Source organism: Dermacentor albipictus, chromosome 3, assembly GCF_038994185.2.
Source record: "Dermacentor albipictus isolate Rhodes 1998 colony chromosome 3, USDA_Dalb.pri_finalv2, whole genome shotgun sequence".
NCBI lineage: Eukaryota > Metazoa > Arthropoda > Arachnida > Ixodida > Ixodidae > Dermacentor > Dermacentor albipictus.
Genome location: NC_091823.1, coordinates 60,514,379 through 60,533,081, shown reverse-complemented (window position 1 = coordinate 60,533,081; position 18,703 = coordinate 60,514,379). Strand labels below are relative to the sequence as shown.

Here is an 18,703-nt window from a genome sequence, read left to right as displayed (position 1 = left end):
AACAGATATTCCGGGGTAGACGCGTTCCAGAAAAGGTCGTTAGACGAGCTCTCATACCCCCAATTTCTTGTACTTTTCTTACACACTCTGCATTTCTTCCAAACTACCATAGAAAGATAAGGACCACCGTGGGAGAAGAAAGACCACAACGGGAAAAAAGACGTGTATGAATGGCACGAGGAGGCATCAAGCGTGCGTTCGCTCTGTTAGCCGCGGTATGGCGGCGGCGGCTCTGTTTCCTGCGGCCGGCCACGCAGTCCGTCTCCATTTCCCCTGAAAGCCCGCCGCGTCGCATCGAGCCGGACACGAGAAACACCGCGCCGCGCTGTGTGTCGAAGCCCGCGTATACGGATCGACCGGCCTTTCTTGACGCAGGAGGGAGGAAATGGGCGCTTCGGGAAAAGGTCTTAGCACGGGCGAGGATGCGAGGAAGAAGGTGAGGAACCTATACGTCGAGCAAATAAATGCGCCTCGCTTGTCGACCCCCCCCCCCCCCTTCCTTATTCTATTTCTTTATTTTGGTTTTTTTTTCACGCATGCATATCCGCAACAGGGAGAAGCGAGTGCGTGCTGATTCTCCACCCTCGGAAACACAATTTGCCTGATGGAACCCATTACTCGGAAGCCCCTATGCCTGGGAGCGATCGCGAGGAACTCAACCTGGAGTACAGACCCCCGTCTCTCTATTCTCATCCGCGTAGGACTATATAGACCACCACTTCTTCTCCCTGCATTGCCGCTGCCATCAGCTGCTTGGACGCATATGAAGACCTCTATAGCACCTGTCTCGAGCTTGAACGTTTCTGAGTTCAAAGAGGGCTGGCACTTTACCTGAGACACTCTTCTATGGTGTCACGCAATAAACGTTGTCGGGGTCGCCTGCTACCATTCCATTGCTACTGTCCTCACTCTCTTGCTTCGTTATCGCGAGCCTGGGGTTGCCCAGAACTGGTTTGAAGCTCCGCTTACCCAATGCCCACATCCTACATTAAATTTTGTTTTTCTCATCACTTGACACCTCAATTCAATTATCTTTTTTCGTTTAGTTGCTCCTACACTGCCACTCAGTACTCACTCCGCTAGGGCCTCGTTCGCATCTCGCGTGCTATGCGGAGGCGATCGTCTCTTCGGCCCTGCCTCCGCCTGCAGTGCGTGTAACGTCGTCGCAGCGGTGTTATTCACATATCCATGCCACTATTGAGTCCCCATGTGTGTCAGCTGCCGCTTCCTTTTGCAACTATTCGGGAAGTTCTAAAATGCCCTGTCGGCTTGTAAGCATTGGTGTTCGGTTCCTCTGTGGGTGCATTCCTATATCCGTAGATCACAAAAAAAAAAGAAAAAGATTATGCCCGATGACTTTTCGATGAATTTTACGAACATGTATACGTCCGGGGACGGAAAGAGTAACGCAGCCTGCTTCCGTGTCTTCGCGCGATAAATCCCATGAATTCAGCCTCTGGTATCTAGTAGCGTCTGAGACAGCAACAACACATGACGGGAGAAACCGGAGAGAAATATCCAACGGCGTGCCATGCACTCAATTTATCTCCGACGGCTAAAGCACACCGTAAAGGCCTTGCTCTGTTTCCGTAGTGCTAATTTCGGATTTTCTTTCTTTTTTTTTACTATATTCAAATATTTGTCTGTTGCTCATGCTATACTTGTTACTTTAGCGCTCGTCTGTTTATTCTTTATTTCTTTTTCGCCCGGCGTCCTTTACAGCTGCAGAGGTGACCTGACACATCCAAAAGAGAACATTAGATTGGAATTGATGACATATGGTCTTATGGCATCAGTATGTTGACCGAAAACAGAAAATTGGCGGCTGGTGCTTATATGTTGAGAGTGAAACGAAGGTGTAGTGGGTGAAAATAATTAGTAGCCCTAACTGCGTGAAATTGCACTTGTGATGTGGTTCTCGCGGATAATAAAGAGGCAAAGTGTGAGGCTATATGAACGCGACTTTGCTTCACAGCAGAATGAGTACTGTGCACCATAACGGAATGCAGAAAGGAACTGCTGATGTCCATGCACAGCATTACTAATGTAATAATGACGTGATCTCATTTTTATTTATCACAGCCATTATCTTCATGTATTGCTTACATTTCCTTCACGAGAAGAAATTCGGTCCCGCTCCTGAAATCAGTTGAACTTTGAGGCATTTTGCCTTTATTCAATGTATCATTACCAAAACCACTCAAGACACGCTTGTTGTTAGAAATACATGCAGAATGTGCGCACACGCACATACACACACACACACACACACACACACACACGCACGCACGCACGCACGCACGCACGCACGCACCTGAACCATATTTCTCAGGCTCACATACAAAAAAGAAAAAGAAAGAATAGTGTTCATAAAGGGCGCACCAAATGTGTAGGCATTGGTTAGTGTACTTCAAAAAGGCTAGGAACAATTAGGCTTCGTAATGGATGCGTTGAGGATGAGGGGTGAATGCTCAAGTATATTGTAGGCGGGGCATTTGGAGAATTCTCTGGCGCGCGATGAATTTTGCTGAATGCCACCTTATCTCTATAGTAGAGGTTCATTTATGTACGTTTCGAAGCGAATGTCATTCAATTTTCTCTATCTTTGTCGAATTCTCGCCCACTTTCACTGTATTCATTCTGACTTCTGTTTCAATTACATTTCTTTTACCCTGAATAGGAAAGTTCCTTCTTTGCCCATGGCTCCGGAAGCGCACCTGGCATATACATACCACAAGGAAGGCGCATCCTGCAGTCTTCGATGTTCAAGCCTTCCCGACACATGCGGCGGTACGAATGAGGCAAGCTTAAAGCATTGCATCCCAATTACGAACAAGTGTTATTAAAAAAAAAATGTTGTCACGCTTGAACGCCAGTAATACACACGCGCAGCTCCGCTTTAGCCGTCATCTTTGGTCGGTGCATGCAGCCACGAACGCGTGAAATGCCAGCGGGTGTGCAGCAGGTTGTACGAAACGTTCGTAAGTGAGGCCCTGCTGTTTCGCTATACACGGTGAGAATTAGATGGAGCTAAAGGCTTCGACGTCGGACGCTCAGTTTCTCGGCGCAGGTGTAGTTGTTCTTGCTCCGAAAGTACCGAGTCCTGCATCCATGCATGCGCCGGCGGCCTGTCGCAGCTGGCGGTTGAGCACTCTCGTGATGCCACGCTCTACGGAACCTCCGCGCCAGGTGGTGCGCTCGAAGTACGCAAGGTCTGCAGTCGTGCACTGTCACAAACTCAGAAGCACGCTTCGCATGCTTCCGCCAGCATTGCAGCTGTAATATAGGGCTCGACCGTATACCGCTCACGCGTAGTCCGTTATTCGATGCGAAGGAGTTGAAGGCTACAGCCAATACAAACATGCGAAGTTCACGTTCCCGAGTCTACATCTCTACACTGTTATTACACCAACCATACGTTCAGGCAGAAATGATGCGAGCTAAGCGGCAGAACGTTTGGTCTGCTTGGAGAAATATGAAATTATGTGCTTTTGTGCATTGCATTGCGCCCGCCTTAACGGTTCTACAAATGCAGTCCATTACTCTGATCTTCCTCGTGCCAACAGATTATTGAATTCTCTCCCGGATAGCACTGCATGCGGGTCCAACTACGGTTCATTCCGTGACGCCTTGACCGACTACATGACTAAAGAAAATGCTAGGTTTTACGGTTGTCGCACCATGCTTTCTTGTACTTGCACTTTGTTTTGCACCTTATCGTCACGTTAGTACCGTTATGTCGCTATGCTTACCTTCCCGTAGGAATGTCGCGTTAGTAACTTTTCTGTCTTGTTTTATACTACTGTTTAATACTCTAGTGTTCGTAATTACACGACTTCATTGAAAATACTCTGTGTGATTCATTTCTTGCTATTATAGTATGTTTTTTTTTATTATTTTACTAGTGAATCGCGAACTAAGTAATTCTTTTTGACCTCGGTTGCACTTACGGTTGTAGTATGTAAACTGCTACGGTTTTATGGATGTCACATACACTATTCATTTTCTATGACCTGCCCCCCTTACTCAATGTTTAGCTTTGAGGCCTGTATAAGGTATCTTTAAATAAATAAATAAACTGCATCGTCTCCGCTATATGATAAGCCCGTCCCCCTCGCTTATCTTTTATCTCTCGCTTGTCTTAAACAGGGATAGCCGACATTCCAGTTGACATTAAGAGGAAGAAATGGAAGATGGTAGGCTATATAATGCGTAGGGCACATAACCGATAGCTTATTAGAGTTACAGAACGGTTCCCAAGAAAGAGAAACACAGTCGAGGACAGCATGAAGAAAATTAGGTGGTGTGATGAAATTGGGAAATTTCGCAGGCATAAGGCGGGGTCTGTTAGCGCAAGTAAAGTGTAATTGGTGATCGCCTGGAAAAGCCTGCGTCCTGCAATGTACATAATGATGATGATGCTGTGGCAGCTGCTGCTGCTGCTGATATAGTGGACAGGCGTGCTACACTGACAGCAGGCGCACCAGACAAGTATCCTATTCTAGTACGCCTGGCAATTGTGTTCGCTGACCTGTTGTAGTCGCAATCATGGGCATAATTTTTTATGCTGATCTGTTTTGTGTATAGGGCAGTCCGAATATTAAATGACTGACTCAGCAACCAACTGAAACGCAACCAACCATATGACCTGGAGATCCACTTTCGTCTTTGCTAACAACACAAATTTCACACTAATAGTACTTCTGACTAACATCTATAGTTCCACGACAGTGTTCGCGCCCTGAAGACGCACAGTATTGTAAAGGGAAATCGGGCAGCAAAGGAAAGAGGAAATCGAGGAGGAAATGGATAAAAGTGATGCGCGCCCACACATAACCAAGTTCACCGCGCAATCAAAGGCGGTAGCACGACGCAACCGCCTTCAAAAAAGTGTAGTAAATGCCGGTGAAGGAAGTATTGAAGTATTTTGCGAATCACGCCTCGAATGGAAGCCACGTACGATTCCACGGGTCTGATACCAAATTCAAGTGCCGTTTTGCGTGCATCGTTTGCATCTCTGGCCCCCCCGTAACCATGCATGCGGGCGGCCTGTCGATAGCGGCGCAGACGCGGCGCACTTCCGGTGCGGGTAAATACCGTCGTCGATACCCCAATCTGCATAAACTGCTCAGCTCGAGGGAGCAAATACTGGGAAAGGAAGCGTGCCTGGTGCCGGCTCATTACTCAAAACCTGCCGCCGTGCCTACCGCCTCCGTCCGCTTACACACCACATTTTGTAAACGGCGTCAACAGCTGACACGGCGGGTTCCGCGCCATCGCTCTGGCGTTCAGCAAATATGCTTGCTTTAGGTGTGCACTCCATGCATATGCTAGCAGGTATAGAAAAACACATACGCACGCAGTGGTTTGCCTCCGTGCCGGTGTGCGCGTGTGTGTCCGGCACGTTTCAGCCGACATAACTCACGCCCAGTTCGCAACCGTGCGCGCAGATTTCGCAGCTATGTGTGCACGCCTGCACTCACTCGCACAGCAATGAGGAAAGGTCCGTCGCTGAAGCTTCCACGGGGAGAGGCATGCAGAGATGAGTAATGCGTGGCGCACGAGAGCGATTCCTCTGTTCTTGCGGTGTGTGGACCCCGCCTGTTTGAATTCGTAGGTCCGCGACGGAAGAAACGCACGCACCCGCCCGCGGTCCAGCTATTCGTAGCACAGCCGCCCCGCCCCGCGCCTTGATGGTTCGCGACACCGTTTGTAATGTACCCACTGCTGCGCTGGCGGCGAAACGCCCTTGGGCCACACAAGAACCGTCGCCTAGCTGCTGTCTGCTCCTCCCTTGCTATCGCTGTGTTTGCTCATACGCAAACGGAGCACACGGGGCATGCCAGTCATAGAACTCGCTCGATGAGCAAAACCTCGGCCCCTTCCCATGCAGCACTTCTCCCTTCACACGCGGCGTCTGCGCTGGATGAGTTCCGACAGCAGTTCTTGCTCTTTTTCGGTGCCCCAGTATATACAGGAAACCCATCGTGAGGAGGACACCCGAAGCAGAAGTATCAGAGCTCGGCGTCACCGGCAGATGAAGGAGAAAAAAATATTTAAAAAAGGTAAAAGAGAGAACACGTCGCTTAACGACTTGTAAGGCCACGCGTCACGTTGCCGCCAGGCGCCGGATCTCTCGTCCAATCAGCATTACGCATGCATGCACGCACGCACGCTCTGGCACACATATGCGCGCGTAGCACGCACCGCACGCGCGGTTTATATTTCCCAGGTTAGAAAAAGAAGTAAATAACACGAAAGAGAAAAATAAGTACACACACGCTGGACGCGGCACACCGCGCCGACGGCTGCGGCGACCACCCTAGTCGCTCGGGGCACGCCCACACTGGGTCAACAATGGCCCTAATGGCCTGGCGCTACATGTGCACTGCTCGCCGCGTAGGGGCGCCACGCGATGCGCCGTGTGACGTAAAGAGAGGTTCTGATGAAGGCACGCGCTCTTTGCGGGCAAGAAAACACGAAGCAAAGTTCGTGGGAGTAAAGAAAGCCCTGTCACTTCAATCAAGAGCCATTAGGGCAATTGCTTACGTTTGGGTCCGCTAAGCGAGTTTCGCCGGTTGCGAGTGGAGCTCGCGAGAGTGGGCTGCATACGCGTAATCTATTGCCTCGTGGATATATATATATATATATATATATATATATATATATATATATATATATATATATATATATATATATATATATATATATATATATATATATATATATATATATATATATATACTTTGTTCGTTTCTGCTTCCACGTGGCCGCAGATGATGTGTTTAAACAACATTTCAAGCTTGTTCGTACACGAGGCTCCCGTCAATATCGCGGTTGGAGCTCCTTACGAATGCCTTATGATATTATCTTCCAAGGTCAGCAGCTGAGACGCGTCCCGAATACACAGATAAATAGCGCACACATGGCTGGTTGTTAAGTTGGAGACGGCTTCACATGGGGCCCATGGGTGCTTCCCTCACTGCGTTCTTAAAAGCAGAGATGTGACAAACGTGCATTGCGAGTAAGTTAGCTGAATTCTGTATGAGTCGATATTTCTTCATACTAAAAGGGCTATAACACTAAACAAGGAGTGGTCTGTGCACATTTCGCGCTGTATCAGTGCCAAGAATTACGAGATCAAGAATCCAGGCTCTGGGATTTTAAGCAAACTTTAGGCAGCAGCTCTAATACATATTGGTGTGTGTCAGTTTATTCGCAGCTATTGCAAGAAGAGTGTTCCTTAGTTGGGCTCTTACGCCCACGAACGTGTGCCCTGTGATAGTTGTCTGCTCACGGCTTGGTCAATTAACGACCGTTCCTTCAGAGACAGCCGACAAAGCACTCTTATCTGGTGCGGCTTTGTCGGGTGGGATGCTCGATCTTTTACTCCATTATTATGAAGCTTAGCCCTCTCAGGTGCACACTGAAGAGGAAAGCGTTAAGTGCCGCTATCAGACGATGTCTATAAAAATGAGAACTTGTCGACCCAACTCCTTCAGGACGACAGTGAATGTGGTGGATGTCGTGGCGAAGGAGGTATATAACGAAAAATAGCTGTAGGTAAACAGTCGGGATTAGCCTGACGATCTAAGTCGGAAACTGGTCCGCCTGAATGTGTTTTCCGGTGCCACTGGGGTGACTCACCCCACTTCCAATAGGACAGTATAACTTAAGAATGCGAGAAGAAGGCGCGAAGCTTCTTGGCAGTCCATAAAAAGGTCCATCTGAAGATGCAAGGTATTGCAGTCACCTGTGCGGAGGGCCTTTGCGCTGTACGCATAGGTTCCCGACAAGAGCGGCTCTTTCATTACGGCAGCTTGGACGCGACCTCTGAAAGCTATTAATGTCCCCTGTCTATAGTACATGGGCCGGCATCTATAAGCGCGCGCTGCCACTTGCTTGCCTACCCTGGCAGTAAAAAAGCAGCACCGGTCGCGATGATCCGCGTCCGGTGCACAACGCCAGTCGAATACTAAAAGAAAGCCTCGCAAACATTGGTTTCGCTATTCTTTTGCCACGAGGAAGAGAAAGAGCTCGTCGCGAGCCGTTTAATGTCGCTTCTTTACTTAATTCACTAGCTTTTCTTTTTCTTCCGGTTAGCTCGTTATGTTCTCACTTTACTTGAGTCCATAGCTCTCCCTCTTTTCCTCCCTCTCTCTCTCTCACTCAGTTTTTTTTTTCTTTTTCTTTTTTTTAAGGCAGGTGACGAACTCGGCGCTCTGCGGTTTCCGTCCACACTCCCACTCCTCCCTCTGCCCGGCACCGCTTTTTTCTTCATCTTTTTTTCAATCCTGGCAACTGCCTGCGTTCCTTTCCTGTTTTCTTTTTCCCGAGAGAACTTCTCGTCGCGGAGAAAGAAGAGGAGATACTTCTTCTCGGCGGCCGCCGCCGCGTCGTCGCTCGTCTCCTCATTCATCAGCTCGTCGTCGTCCCCCTAATTGGGCTCCTCGGTCTGGGGCGCCCGGCGGCGGCCGTGCACCGGGCGTCGCCGTCGCTCTCCTCTTCCTCAATCGAACTCCTTCATTAGCCGCGCGACTGGCCTGCTTCGTTCGCCGGTGAAAGAGCCAACCGCATTCTCGCGTTTCGCGCGACGTCTCGTCCGCGTCCTCCGTCCGGGTCCTGCAGCCGGTGCAGCGCCGCGCGGCCGAGACGAAGCGGAGACGCACGAGAGGCGCTGGAATGCATCTGCCGCGTCGAGTCAAACCGCTGCAGCATGCGGCGCGGGCGCCTGTTTTCGCTATATAGGCCCCCGACGTGTCAACGCGAAACGAGCAAAAGCAGTAAAATAAACGACGCTGGGCGACACAGAGCGAAGAGACAGCCGGAAGGAAGGGAGAGCAAAAAAGAAAACAGCTTCCTGCCGTGACTTAGCATCCATTGACCGACGTGACTCGGATCTCGCGTTCGTTCTTTTTTAGTTTCTCGTTTCGTTTATTTAGTTTCCCTGCGTGCCCGGTTCGTTGACAAGGCAGCCAGGGCAGGCTCCACAACGGCTGGTATAATATTTTCTGCTCATTTTTTTTCTTTTTTTCATTCCCCCGAGGGCGACTCGTCAACAACTGCCACGCGCCGCCGTTCCAATCATATTACGGCGTCCCGTAACGAGCAAGCGGATAACAAGGGCGCAGCGTTACCGAGCCGCGGACTTATCGCAGCCCGCGGTTGTATATACAGCGGTGGGCGGCCTCGTCGGCGTTTTTCTGCCCACCCTTCTTGCTGAGAAAGACGACTCATTAACTCGTTCCTTCCCAAACGTTTCACCGGCGTCGGCAGCGGCGCGCTTGTTTGTGCGGCCATGTGAGCGCGAAACGCGCAGGGGAGGGCAGATCCAGAGAGCGGGAGAGTTCGCGCCGAACGCAGCAGGGTGGCTGTCCGCGGAGGAAAGGGTGTTTCGTTCTCAATCATGGCGCGGCGGATTTCCGGAGGTCGCCCCGTTCGTACAATGATGCTTTCTATACCGTCGCGCCCCAAATTAGTGGCTGTTGCCGGTGCCGTTGGCAGCGGCGGCTCTTGCTCATTGGCTTGCAGCGACGGTACGGCGCCTGCAGCGTGCCTTCTTTCGCCCCAGCTCGTTATTTCTGCGCGCTCTCTCCGCCTACGCTCACTATTTCTTTTTTTTTCCACACTGCGTGGTGTTTAGCCTCGAAGAGCCGTGGGAACAGCGGCCACTGTTGGCGGCGGTTCGTTAGCTCTAATCACCCACGTCGGCCACCGCGGTGACGAGATGCGCGAAGCATCCCATGAAGCTGCCACCACGACCGCGAGATTTTTGTGAAAGCCTTTTTGAAGCGAAGAAAGGCCATTCATTATTCACTGCAGAAATCTGAAGCGGCGCAATGTGTTCACTAATAAAGCTATTGAATGTCCATGAATTGTTTAGTCGCAACGAGCTTTCGAACAATTTCGGCCTTTCCTTTCCCGCTAAGGAGGCAGCACCAAATTTTGCCGATGCATGCTGCTGATGTGTTCTAGATAGCGTAAGCAGCGCTGTGCAAGTATCGATACATTAGTAGTAATAGTACTAGGCAACTGTTATTAATCTCGAGGAAAAAAGCCAAAAGGGAAATGGCGCGTGCATCGTAAGCATCTGATTTTGAGTAAGCACTTGGACCTCTCTCGGGACAATGGATCCAAAATGGAAGGACCCAAATGAAAGTGGTGGTCGAGATAACAAAACAGTAACTAAGGTTTAACAACATAAAAGGCAACGTCAAACCTTTGTTTGTTTGACAAAGACATGCCATATTGGCAACGGCCATGATGAGCATGCACATTGAGCTCATCAAATGTAATCCCAATGTGGGGGTATCTAGGAGGTGCTCGGTGCTAATACTAACTATAGCCCGCGATGACCTATGAATTCGCAAGTGCACCGCTATACAACTCAACGAGAATCTGTATAGGCGCGCAAGCTAATTACGTGCGCTCGTATCTGTGACGTCCCGGCGGAGTGAAACTTAATTCTTTCAGTATCAACGTTCCTGAGGAACTATGTTTTGATGCGCGGATGCACAAAGTGTATGGATGAGCTGTGCGGTTCCGTTAGGTGGGAGTTCAAGCGGCGAATTCTTAAGTTCTCCCGTGTATAACAGTTCTATGCACGCTGAACTGCGGAGCATTCATTGTAGGGAACAAATTTCTCTAAGTTGGTACCATACGTAGAGGCGGTAATAATACGTTTTGCTTGGGGATCCGTTTTTTTACTATTTACTTTTGCGATTCGCAGTTAAACTCACAGGAATGGGCTATGCGCAGTAATCGCGACCGACTCTTCTGCCCAGCAGGCAACCTACGAGGGAACACGACGAAGTCTTTGCGTGAAGATCTCTTGTCTACTCGTTGTCTCAGACACCAAGTATTTTTTTTTTTAAGCACGAAAGTCGTACAGACCGCGATGCTTCGCCGCATCATCGCACTCACGCCGCTTCAAGGAAGGAGGAAAAAAAAGAAGCTTTGCGCAGATGACGGCGGCAGCGTGTCAGGGCGCATTAAAGGCCGCAGTTGCATAACCTCACCCTGCTGCACCCTTACTCCTCTGCAAGCTTGAGAGCCGTCTTACCTGCACGCCTTCCTGCCGGACGCGGCTTCTCTCCTTCTAGGCTCCCTTGCACCTGAATTAGTTCCATTTCACGCTCGCGGGCCGCATTTCACAGCGCCGAACCACGCGTGAGGACGTAGTGCGCGGCATGAGATCATAAATGCGCCGAGAAAGAAACGTGCCTGCTGACGGAGTTCCGCTACAGGTGAGAGGGACGCGCCAACTACTACAGCACTGGCGATGCGGCGCTGCCCCCGGGGCGTGCGGAATCGTAGCCGGGCTTCCAGCCACTTAACCCGAAGCGAGAAACGTTTCTGCGGCGTGCACCGTAGACGACGGCGTTTCCTACAGCTCGCCCACGCTGAGAACCCTCTGGAATGTTTCTGTCGGCCCGGTCGTGACCGGGAGCTCCGTTCTGGGCGCGCGCTTTGGAGTTGGAGGGAAATATACACCACTCAAGTGAAGCGTAATGCCGGGTTTGAACTCAAGGGTGGGTTACTCGGAAGGCGCATGCTGGCAAACTACGCGGTAACTGCTCGAGCTTTCTTGCAGGATTTGGTTGTGCTGATGACTGGAGGCGTGCAAGAGGCGGTTAAATACGGGCACCGTATTAAGTGTTAATAAGATTCCAGTCTCCATTAGTGTGATCGTTCGAGGAGATAACTTAGATGGACACTTTACGAGTTACTTCCTAGAAAAAGCCTCACTTCATGAGTGTATCCTTGATTTCAACATTCGTGAGCTCAGGCACCGGTTGCAGACACACGGCCAAGTTTCACGCTTTTCCAACCAAGTATACGTGTACGCGGCGCAACTGCACAAGGCACTGCGTTCCAGCACGGTCATTACTGCTTCAAGAGGGGAATATCTTCTCGTGACGTTTATCCGAGGAGCTCAACATATGACTTAATGGTGACGCGTATCACTACAGTGAGGTTCGATTAGGTGGACGTGCAAGCCAGCGGGGGCGAAATGGACTTGCTCTAGACTTGCTCGCGTAGACCTTCACTGGGCGCTCCCTGCGGCTTTGTCAGCTTCGTTTTTCCATCCCTCCAGTGATGACATTTTAGCATATAAGTTCACCTGCCAGATGCATTAAAGCGCTGGGGTGAACAAGCTGCTTTCAATCCTTATGAGGATGATCCTCCTGCGACTAACCTCTTCTCTCTATGCTGCGATTAGTTTGTCAACACTGTCAAGGTTGTGTACATACTGCCCAACGTAGTACTGGCCTCGGCATGGAACCTGTGTGAACACAGTGCAGCTAGCTCTTCGCGCACCATTTCTTGTTTGGACTTCGTATTTACAAACAACAAAGTACCCTTACTGCCCCGCTGCATTTCCTTCTCGGCCTACTCTTACGACCATGAAGCACACCTGAATGTATTTCAATAATTGTATGCAAATAAAAAGAGGTGTGTCAATATCCTTACTACTCGCAGTTACCGTGTCCAATCCGTTTACGACGGTCTCCTACGGAAACGCTCCTCCAGCTTAGGCTGTGACTGTGCTGCGTGTGCTGCGCAGGCCTGTGGCTTTTTTCAATGCTCGCTTATCTGTTCTCAACCATTAGTTACACCGGCTTCAACAGGCCGAAATGGGACAGGCAAGCAAACGCATTATGTAGGAGAAAGCTGTGGACTTTAGGCTTTCCCTCTAGAATACCTTAAACTCGAGGAGTGGCGTCTTCATCTGCGAATGCTCACTTACAATGTATAGTATAAAGTATAAAGTATAAAGGCGATCTAAATATATAGATTAAAGATATAATGGTTTGCAAGTACGTTATAGCAACGCAACACCATATTATTCGTTTGTAACGAAGTTTATATTACGAAATATACATATATAATTAGAAGCGCGAGCTGCCAATGACACATATCAAGTACACGCAACTACAAACAATGAGAGAACTACCTACAAAGCGCAGCTTGTGTCTTGCTGCCCCTTTACATATGCCATTCAACAAGATGGTCAGCGTAGCACTGAAAATTGCCAGCCTTCCTAGCTGATACCGCAGCAAAGTGGCACTCCGCTCCGGATGTCGTATCTGCAAATCCTGTCTCCATAATGCACGTGGAATCAGTAGACACTGCGATCACTGTATAGGCTAGGCAAGCTAATTTATCATCCGTCAGTAATGATCTTCGTGCATCGGCGTTCCTCACATGTGTCTCTCGATATGAAAGTTGCCTATCAATATGAACGACAGTTGGCGTTCTCGGAAGTCGAGACTTCTTTTTCGCGTTTTCACTCACTTTGCTTTCTTTGTTTTATTTTCGTGTTTCTTGAGTGCAGTTATTCTAATCAACGAGAAGAGGGTCTCAATTCTCGTTCAACAACCTGCGTTTTCTGTGCCCATCGCCTGGCTGGTTTTACTTTCCAGCTTCTTTATCTCCTTCTTTCTTTTTTGCTATGAATACCGCGGCCTAGGGTGATAAAAATGTATGGTGGACCTCGTAGTGCTGAGACCGACGTCGAGACGTCCTCCTGCAAACACACGTGCAACTGTTAGCGAGCGGAAGTGCGAGTCCTCTACCTCTGCCGTACTTTCGTTAGAGAGTGAAAGAGTCTATACGTGGCGTAAACAGGTTGTCAGTGGCGTTTTTTACAGCGCACTTGACAGCTACAGGCGCACGTGGAGTCGTTATATCCTCTAAAAAAGCACAGACACACGCGTCGCGTCCGGACGCAACGACCACTCTCGCTCTTTCCGCTTGTCGGTTAACTGTCCCGTTTTATGCACGGAGGGGCAGATAGCGACGGCATCGCCAACGCCTTCCTCTTCTCCCGACGCGAGCGTGTTCCGGCGCTGTTCTGGGTATATTTTGCGTTTTCTTTTCCGCAGAGGTTTCAACGCTGTAACTGTACGGCGCATACTGTCACCCAGGTTTGCGATACGAGGTCTGGGCTCCGTCAGAGGTAATGACCGCAACCGCAGGTGATTGATCGGAGGCCCAAATCCTACATTACGGAGAAGTGACATGATAACAAGTCATGTAATGCAATCGGGATGCTATTTCATGCTATAGCTAAGCGGCTACGAAGCACCGTATATGACACTGGTTTTCTTACATTTCTTCTTTTTTTTTTTAGTGTAAAAGTCACTATGAAGATGCTTCTATGTAACTTACGGTGCATGTACACCATTTCGACGGGCAATTACCGGAAGACAGTATGACGATAGAACTCGTAAAAACACACGTTTTCCTTTTTTTTTAGTATTTCACCAAGGCTGCGCCTATTCTTCGAAAAAAAGAGGCCAAAAATAAAAACAAACCCTACAACTCGGCGTTGGCAAGCACTTTGTTAATTACGGTGGCACTAATGGCTTGCGCCACTGCCGTCCTATTAAGTGCTAAAACAAGGGCCATACGAGCGCAGTCATGCGGTTCGGGTTGCGTAATTATGCATCGCCGCCGACGGCTCCAATGTCGAAGAGGAGGACCCCGCACGCGCGCTTCATTACGCGATCAAATGCTTACGTGAGCCAAATGCCGCTCCTTACGAAATTAACAGCCTCGGCCGTGTCGATTCCACGAACGCGCTTCACCAACTGCGGGACGTCGTTCGCTTCGAACGAACTGATTACAGTGCGGCGACGCGGTAGACCACTCACCCAAAGTGACGTAGCTTGAAGCAGGAAGTGTTTCGCGAGAGGTGAGCACTCGGCTGTCACGGACGACGCCGTCCACACCACGCTTTGCCCGATCGGGGGGCTCCTCGTCCAGTTGTCAACTCGCCTCCCACTGTCACGCAGGATTCGGGAACACACGCCGTCCGCTGCGCTCTCAAATCCACCAGTAGCACACGAACACGACGAACACGCGCTCGATGTCAACGGACGCGCGCGCGCTCGCTGGGCGAAATCGAAACCAAACTGCAAGCAGCACTGTGTGTCGGCGAGTGCGACGGAACTTCACCGCCTTGACGAGCGAGTCAGAACGGTCAAGTCGAATCGCGAGGAGGTCCGGCCGAGCACACCATGGTGGTGACGGAAAGCGGTTTCGTTCAACGTGACAGTACAGGTAAAGAGATGAAGCGCTACGGCGAAAGAGACGAGTGCGGCACCGCTGAAGCCCTTGGGAAAGAGGCAGGCGCAGCGCGCAGACGTAACGTCACCCGTGCGTTTCGAGCGCGACTGGGGGGCGCTCCAGCGGGAGCGTTTTTCGGGACGCGCGGGTGGATAGCGATGCGAGAGCGCGCGCGCCACCGCTGCCGCGCCGGAAATGACGAAGCCACGTGACGCAGTTTCCGGTTGTGCATCGGGAGAGGGCAGCGTGCGACGATACGAAGAGGCGGTAGAGCAGGAGCTTGCCCGCCGTGCAAGTAAATCGGGCGGATCATTCAACGTTGGAGAAGGCGAAGGGGACGAAGAGGAAGGTGGAGGGGCGCCTGGGCCGCGACTTTAACGCACGCCTCCCGCAATCAACATAAGAGGTTGGCGCTTTGTAGTTGGCCGGGGCTTTTATGGGCGAGAGCTGTCTTTTTTGATTGTCCTCAGCATTTTTTCCTCTTCTTCGTCTCCATCTCTTTCCACATACTTTCTCGCTGGTGTCTCTGTTATTGTTTTCATTTACTTTTTCCTAGTGAGCAATATATATAGTACTGGCGGCGGGTCACTACAGTGCGACTAGGCTGATAGTTCTGAAGAGAGAAGTGTATTAGTGGTGATTGTTTTGGTGTGACGCCGCCAAGCCCCGTAGCTTGCGATATGCTGATAACCTGTAGGCTGGGGAGTACAATTTCTGACATAACGTTTCACATATAACACCTTGCCATTTTTACTCAAAATTTTAAGGGAAAGAAGTTTCGGGAATCTTTAAAGCCGTACGTCAGTATTCTGAATAGTACAAGAGAAAATACTATTAGACTTGCATGCTGCATGCAAAAGGCCACAAAATCCCTTCTGCACTTTTTGAAGGACACTGGATTGTATGAAGGCTTCTGACAGTGGAGATTCCTGTGCGAATGAATGACTGACTGTTATTTTTCATTTCTCTCCTTATCTGTTCTTCCCTTTTCCCCCTCTTCAAGTTTAGGGTAGCCAACCGGGCACATCCTTGGTTGACCCCCTACCTATCCCTCTTCGTTTCTCTCTCTCTCTCTCTAAACATGTTGTCCTTTTTACAGCGTAAGCTGTATATGACTAAGCTTCCGAAGTTTCTTCGGCGTCCGGTAACAGAACCGGAATTACTTATACGCAATGGGTTTGATTGTTTGCTTTGTACGTAATCCCGTACGGGTGCAGTGCGGTGGAGCAGATGGCAGAATGCGGAACAGATTAGAATGCTCGCCGTGAAAAATAGCGTGACGTCAATGTTATCGCAGTATATAAACATGAGATGTATCGGGCTAAAAACAGCTGTGTTATAGGTGGGGCACACACGTATAGTTCGTACACCCGAAGAATAACATGTGTACGAGGAGCGCCAGAGGGAACAGCAACGATAATGTAAACGGCGCCGGCGCGAAACGACCACTGACGACGAACGTTCGCGCGATGCTTAACGAACAAATTACTACCATTCCACTCTGTGAAGGTGGAATGGCAGCGAAAGCACTTTGCTTTTCGTTTGAGAGCTTTGACTGTCGTCCACTTTCGTTGCCATTCCATCTTCACAGAGTGGGATGGTCGTCATTTTTTTGTTATATGATATTTAAAAGGTGTCGCTTTTAATTGGCGCCGGCTACTCCTTCTCGCACAGGGATATAAAAAAAGAATAAATTGTAATAAAAATAATGAAATCATAAAAACTCTAAGTCCAGTCACATAAGTGCACTAAAACTGACAGTCAACTATGAAACACAGTAACGCAAATTCGAGTCACATATGTGTGCTTAAGTAAACACGAAGTCCGGTCACATAACTAGACTAAAATCAAGGCGCATAAGAAAGCACGGATTAGATTATGAATCTAATCCGTGCTTGCTTTCTATCTCGACAATATAAAGGTGTCCTTTGCGTTGTCGAGATTGAAAGGAAGCAAAGGCGCAGAAAATGTGTGACATGCATGACAACCATATAAGTCAGTTTCTTAATGACTAGTGCGCACGGTTGCATCTGCATTATTTTTCATTTAAATAAATAGTTTATTTAAATGTCCCTCTCTTAAAACGTTAAAATACTGTTCGTATACTTAATGGTAAAAGACTACGGTAAAGAATGGGCAGCCTTAACACTTACCTTGGAACTCTGATGTGGTCAAGGACCGACCGTGCCAGACAACTTCACATTCTAACACACACATTCTCTTTAGCAGAGTGGAATGCCGCACATACAAGGCGCACAAGACTGCACAGACTAAACCCTTCACTGCAACTCAAACCTCCTGCCGGACTGCGCCGACGCGTTTCTTCTGTGTCGTTTGTGGCTAGGAGTTGCCTTCACGAAAGCTTACTCAGCACTAATTGGAATGGCTGATAGTGCTGCATGTGATGTTAGTGGATAGAGGAGAACATTGACCACCTGTTGCGCCACTGTCCTCAATTTCAAGCACAAAGAGAATCTTTGTCCGACACATTCAGGAAATTGGATGATCATCCTCTGAGTGAACAGACAGTACTAGAGCGCCGTCCCCATCGATCATCGGCTAAGAAGGCAGTGAAGGCACTTTTGTGCTTTCTCAGAACGTCTGGTTTGCACGAGCAGCTTTGACTCAAGTACTGTCCGTGCGCGTCTCTATACCCTCTATCTCTCTCTGCCTTCTCCCTCTTCCCCTTCTAACTTCTCCCAGCGTAGGGTTAACCAGACTCTTGACTGGTTAACATCCCTGCCTTCCTTATATCCTTCTCTCTCTGTCTCTGATGTGCATTGTTGTACATATTTGTGCGGCAGAGAATGGTACAGATGCCAAGCACCTGGGACACGGCGTACCTAATCGTCACGCTCCTCAACATGAAGAGTCGGGTGTGTGAGACGGCATTATGCGCGGAATGTGTAAATTCTACTCTCCTCTGTCCTACGTTCCACCCCTCTACAATAAGCAGTGGTTTCCGTGCCATAACCCTCTGTGTGGGTTGACACGACGTGGCCAACGTTCACCCCCTCACGCCAAGGAGTGGTTTCCCTGCCGTGTCCCTCGGCACAGCTTGATCCGACATGTCCTGACAGGGCGCTCTACCAGGGAGCAATAGAGAATGAGGTTGTCCGAATAGTGGAGGGTATAAGAAAGCCACGTGGAGACACATCTCTGACCCTGCGTGCCGGTGCACGCACGCTGAACGTTTTTGTACTTTCCTTGGAGTGCATCGCTCACCTGTATTGATGTACTAAACTTCTGTTCTTTGTTTTTACATCTCCTCGTCTTCCCTGCCGAACCATCTCCGATGGTCAACGTGGTTCGAGCTACAAGCAGACGCTCCAAGCAGACGCTGATCCCCATAATAATCCGTGCATGAAGATATAAGTTAATCACTGTGGAGGATGAATTGCCCGAGTCAAACTATTGCGCTTCTTTTCTCCGACGGTCTCGTAAACAGAAACTTACGCAGCCAGGTATACACTGCAGCAATTAAAAAAATTTCGGATAATATTCATACTTAAATATGTACTGATCATGCAACGTTTGTCAGGTGTCGATGAGTACTGGAAAGTTTAATGTTGTCACGCTCATTTATTTATGAGTTAAACACAGTCGCAAAGCAGATATTTTATGATGG

At 49.3% G+C, this 18,703-nt stretch overlaps 1 protein-coding gene across 4 annotated transcripts in view; it reads right to left on the bottom strand.

The window, feature by feature from the left end:
• The window catches only part of LOC135898761 (rhombotin-2-like), a 117,736-nt gene that overhangs the window by 64,287 nt on the left and 34,746 nt on the right, over window positions 1–18,703 (bottom strand). Inside the window, exon 1 of one of the 4 annotated variants that reach the window (XM_065427900.1) lies at window positions 14,661–15,201. The exons of the other annotated variants lie outside the window; for them this stretch is intronic. The gene's annotated coding sequence lies outside the window, so the exon portion shown is untranslated. Of the gene's footprint in view, window positions 1–14,660; window positions 15,202–18,703 lie in introns of those variants that run through there. 4 annotated transcript variants of the gene reach the window in all.